Consider the following 6,000-nt stretch of genomic DNA (forward strand, 5'->3'; position numbering starts at 1 on the left):
GTAAGGACACTGATCAACGGATCTACATAGTAGATCCATGTGATCAGTGTCTTTGCAGCGAAGAGAATGACAGGCAGCTTGTTTACACAAGCTGCCTGACATTCTCCCTCTCCCCCGCCGATCGCCGAGTGGCCGGCGGACATTGGGTCCGCTGGTCACACGCGCGGGGGGGTCCGTGACCACGCGGGAGCGGGAGCGCGCGCTCGCTCCCTAGACCCTCACAAGCAAGCAACGTAGCCCTACGTTAGTTTGCCTGTGAGGGGCTGACCGCCGACGTGTGAGGGGCTGACCGCCTGTGAGGGGCTGACCGCCGAGATAGTCGTGCGGCGGTCGGCAAGTGGTTAAAGAAAGGCCCACAAGTTCTCAATAGGGGTCAGGTCAGATGAGGTAAGGGGCCAAGTCATTATTCTTTATCTTTAACGCCTTTACTGTCTAGCCACGCAGCGGAATACTTTAGTGCATGCACCGGAGCATTGTCCTGCATAAATATCATGCTCTTCTTGAAAGATGCAGACTTTTTCCTGTACCACTGCATGAAGAAAGTATCTTTCAAAAACTGGCATTGGGTTTGGGAGTTTATTTTAACCACTTAAGCCCCAGCCCTATTTCGGACACTTTTTGTTTACAAGTTAAAACCAGTATTTTTTACTGGAAAACTACTTGGAACCCCCAAACATTATATATATTTTTTTAGCAAAGACTCTGGAGAATAAAATGTCGGTCATTGCAAAATTTTTTGTCATGCGGTATTTGCGCAGCGGTCTTTAAAACGCCATTTTTTTGGAAAAAAAATTGAAAAATCACATTTCACTGCATTTAAAAAATACTAAACAGTAAAGTTAGCCCATTTTTTTTATATATTGTGAAAGATGATGTCACGCCGAGTAAATAGATACCCAACATGTTACGGTTTAAAATTACGCCCCCCCGTGGGATGGCGACAAACTCTGGTCAATAGAGATCTCAATCTGCGACGCTTTAAATTTAACGGTTACCAGTTTAGAGGTAGAGTGTAGCTCTTTTTTTTAAATTATTGCCCACGCTCTGGCGATCGCGGCGATACCTCACATGTAAGGTTTGAACAGCGATTTCATTCGCGGCTCGACTTGCGTATACGTTTTTTTTGTGCGCGAGCTAACGGTGACGGGGGCGGCTAAATTTTTTTTTTTCCTATTTATTTTTTATTTAAACTTTATTACAGGTTTTTTAAAAAAAAAAAAAAAATCTGATCACTTTTATTGCTGTCACAAGCAATGTAAACATCCCTTGTGACACCAATATGCAGTGACAGGTACACTTTATGGAGGGATCGAGGGTCTAAAAGACCTTAGACCCCTCCACTACACTTCCCTGTATGCAAAACGCCGAAAACTGCATTTTTGCATACAGCCGTTTTTTAAATTTGCCGCCTTTTGCAGCACCGTAACCCGGAGGTGACGTCATGGACGCCGCCTCCGGGTTACGTCATCGGAGCCCCGATCGATGCCGTTTCCGGCATTCATCGGGACTCCATCCAGCCGGCGGACGTGCTGGCTGGGTGCTCGGGGCTCCCGGTGGGATGGGAGCCCCGGGCAAAGCCACGGAAGGCGGCGGGAGGGGGGGACATCCCCTCCCGCTCCCCCGGGTAACGATCGAGCGGCTCCCGAGGCCGCATCGGTCGTTACCGACGGAAAGCCGACCGTTGGCTTAAAACCACGGTACCGGGATGATGCCTCTAACTAGAGGCATCATCCCGGTATAACCCCGCAAAGTGTACCGACGTACCGGTACGTTAGAATGCGGTAAGTGGTTAAGTCCATCTTCAATCCGAAAAAGTCCAACTAGCTCATCTTTAATAATACAAGCCCATACCTGTACCCCACCTCCACTTTTCTGGCATCTGAGTGAAAGTGGAGCTCTGTTCCCATTACTGATTCAGCCACGGGCCCATCTATCTGGTCCATCAAGAGTCACTCTCATCCCATCAGTCCATAAAACCTTTGAAAAATCCGTCTTCAGATATTTCTTGGCCCAGTCTTGACGTCTTAACTTATGTGTCTTGTTCAGTGGTGGTCAGGTTTCAGCCTTCCTTACCTTGGCCATGTCCCCGAGCACTGAACACCTTGTACTTTTGGGCACTCTAGGTAGGTTGCAGTTCCAGGAATATGACAGCACTGAAGAATAATGGATTCCTGGTAGCTTCAAATTTGATTGTTGTGAATTTTTTGGCAGTTAATTTGTGCCTTTTCTCAACCCAAATCTTGCAAGCCTGTTGACTATTTGCAACAAAACATTTGATTGATGTGTGATCACGTTCCAATATCAATTTCAAGAGTGCTGCATCCCTTTGAAAGACTTTTTACAATTTTCGACATTTCAGAGTCAGTTAAATCACTTGTTTTGCCCATTTTGCCTGAGCAGCTGCCTAATAATTATTTACACATTGATATAGGGTAGTGATCTCCTTAGGCCACACCCTCCCTCATTCCACAAATACACATCCCCTGAAATGCCTAAATCCAATAAGCTTTCGGACAATATGCATAAAAATGATGATTTGGTCAAAATACTCACTTGCCTAATAATTGTGCACGCAGTTTAGTGACTCTTCGATATGTGCAGTTATATGACTCTAGTGACGTCACAGCCCTTCAGTGTGTTTGTATGTATTATTATAATACAGGATTTATATAGCGCCGACAGTTTACGCAGAGGGTAGACCATGCAACTAAAATAAACTTTATTACAGTAGGAATCAGAGGGCCCTGCTCATTAGAGCTTACAATCTAAGAGGGAGGGTCAAGAGTTACAGGAGGTAATAATTGTGGGGGGGGATGTGCTGATGGAGAAAATTAAATATATAGTTGTTAGGTGGGTGCCACATAGGCTTCTCTGACAAGATGAATTTTCAGGAATCGTCTGAAAGTGGACAAAGTAGGATATAGTCAGAAAGATTGGTGTAGAGCATGGGTGTCCAACGTTTTGGCTTCTCTGGGCCACAATGAGTGTGGAGAAATTTTCTCGGGCCGCATATAAAATATATACTATAGTTAAGGTATTTAAGTAATAAAATGCAGCCGCGCCCTTCCCACACTAATTTAACACAACTAGAGGATGATCAAATGAAATTGGAATCAGTATACAGAGGTTTACTTCTTCTGAGAGATAATAAAGAAACACTCTAACGACCATGACCACTTTAGTGACTTGAAGTAGTCATGGTGGTAGGAGTCAGAAGCGCCTCCCCCTCCCCTCCGAGGCAGCCTCTGCCTACAGTTGGAAGCTGCTGTGGCTGTGCCCCCGACCCGACTTCCTTCCTCCCCAGCAAAAAAAAAAAAAAGAATTGTCGGGGCAGTGGGCAGCATAGCCTGCAGTTCTGGGCCGCAGGTTGGACATGCCTGGTGTAGAGCATTCCAGAGGATGGGAGAGGCTCAGGAGTAGTCCTGGAGGCGAGCATGGGAAGAGGTGACGAGGGAGCAGGAGGAACAAAGAGAACGACTTGGTTGATATTTTAAAAATAGGTTAGTGATGTAGCTGGGCGCCAAGGTATGGATGGCTTTGTAAGTATAGTTAGTATCTTACATTTAATTTGTAGGTTGAGCGACAGCCAATGGAGGGATTGGCAAAGAGGGGTAGCCGATACTGAACGGTTGGTAAGGTGGATGAGTCATGATGGACTGAAGGGGGAATAGCCAATTTTAAGGTAAGCCAATGAGGAGGGAGTTGGAGTAATCGAGACCAGAGATGACCAGGGAGTGGATTATAAGCTTTGTGGTGTCGTTGGTTGGGAAGGAGTGTATCTTGGAGATGTTGCAGAAGAGGAACCTGGGGGAAGAAATATGAGCTTGGTTTTGAATAGGTTAAGTTTGAGGAAGTGATGTGACATCCAGGCTGATATTTCTGTTAGTAAGTTGGTGATGTGTGAGGAGACTGATGGAGTGAGCGGAGGGGTGGAGAGATAGATTTGGGTGTTGTCAGCATAGAGATGATATTGAAAGCAATGGGAGGCAATTGGCTGACCCAGGGAGCAGGTGTAGACTGATAAAAGGAGAGGTCCAAGAACAGAACCTTGGGGACCCTGATGGAGGAAGGAAGAGGAGAGGAGGTAGTAGAGTTGTAAGTAGCACTGAAGGTGCGTTGGGATAGGTAGGATGAGACCGAGGGAGTGGAGTTTTTTTTGAGGGGGGGGTGGTCCACTATGTCAAAGGCAGCAGAGAGGTCTAGGAGGAGTAGTACAGAATAGTGTCCGTTTGATGTTAGCCATTAGTAGGTCATTTGTGACTTAATGGAGAGCAGTTTCTGTGAAGTGTTGAGGGCAAAATCCGAACTGAAGGGGATCAAGAAGTTTGTTCTAAAGCCCCGTACACACGCACCGATTGTCGGCCGAACGATCGGCCGTCTTTTGTCCGGTGCTGTCCTGTCGGTTGAAAAGTGCTCAAGACTGCACACGAATTTTGTCGGCCAACAACAGCCGACTGCAGAAGTGATGTCATGTTCTGGTCTACTTTCCGTGTGTTTTTTCTTCTCTGAGCATGCCCAGTCTTGCTCATCTGCTGTTTGTCGGCCAAATTCTGTACTGACTGAGGAACAATCGGCCGTTCTGGTGACGGCCAACAAAAATTTTAAAGCCTGCACACCAGATTCTGTTCGGCCGAAAAGTCGCAGTCGGTTGTCGGAAGCATCATACTAACAAGCAGACAATCGGCCGGTGGCCGAATATTTACGGCCGACAATCGCTACGTGTGTACGGGCCTTTAGTCAGATGGTCACAGTCATTCAAGGAGTTTGGAGGAGAATGGGAGTAAGGAGATGGGGCGTAGATTGTGAAGATTGGTGGGGTCCAGTGTATTCAGCCATCTTATGTACTAGTAGCTTTAGGTAGCTTCAATTCTCATGTTATTGTTCAAGTGGATGCTGACCTCTGTATATAAAACGGGGGATGTGAGTGTGTTCAGAAATGTTATTTGCTTCCATATACAAACTACAAGAATGAAGACTGTCTGTGTATCCCTCAGCAACCATTCACATCCCTTTTCTCATGTTGTGGGGTTGCTATGGACAGTGCAGACATCAGATTTCAGCTGGTTTACAGATTGATCAGATGTTACTAATGCAAGGCAGATTTTATAGCTACAGAGTGATCTAGGAACTGTCGGCCTCAACCGTTCCTGAATCGCGGGCAGCCAATGAACTGTCAGGAGTCCTGAACTGTTCTGCATCAGTGATTCGCAAGCAATGAGGAAAGGATCAGGATGACGCCCCTGGAGCCCAAACATTTAAAGTTGATATAGGAATCTGTCTTGGCCGAGTCAGAGGTTGTGACATCATTAGCCCTCCTCTCTGACTCCACTCAGAGGAAGCTTTGTATTCTTTGCTAGAATATATTGCTTTCTATGAATGGCTGAGCGCCGCCCAGGTACTCTATTGTGTTCTGGGTATGAGACAGGAAGGTTTTGTCTCGCACCCAGAACACAGTACTCTATGCTGCAAGTTGCCTCAGCTACATACAGTTTATACCGCACATTCAGCAGCCTCACATGTTAATGAGGGACAGCTAGTTTGGGTCAGCTTAGCCCAAATGATCTATGTAAAGTGTAAAACAAAAGCTATAGTATAGCTTTAAAACAAATGGCAAATGTCAGCCCCCATATTTCTAACCCGACAGGGGTGCTGGGAGACATATCTGAGGGGCCTTACCCTCTTCCTGTTCACCTATCCGATTACTTTTATCTTTATGCTCTACCCAAACAAGAAATGGAGTAGCTGGCTGGTTGCTGTGAACTCTGTTCTGGATGCAAGAGATAAGACTGATATGGAGCTGAGCAAATGCTCTTAGCCATTCCCCGGCTGATTTGGTGGCAGTGCTGGGACAAGGTCATCCAGCAAGACAACAACAAGAGAAGGGCCCATGACCTTGTGCATTACCACTAAAAAGTTTATCAAAATCGAAATGGGTAGCATATATTAAACTCAAACATAGGATGTGTACCTGCATGTAGGACATGGGAACCACGAACCTCC

This window comes from Pelophylax lessonae (genome assembly GCF_965119305.1).
Source record: "Pelophylax lessonae genome assembly, chromosome: 13".
NCBI classification, from domain to species: Eukaryota; Metazoa; Chordata; class Amphibia; order Anura; family Ranidae; genus Pelophylax; species Pelophylax lessonae.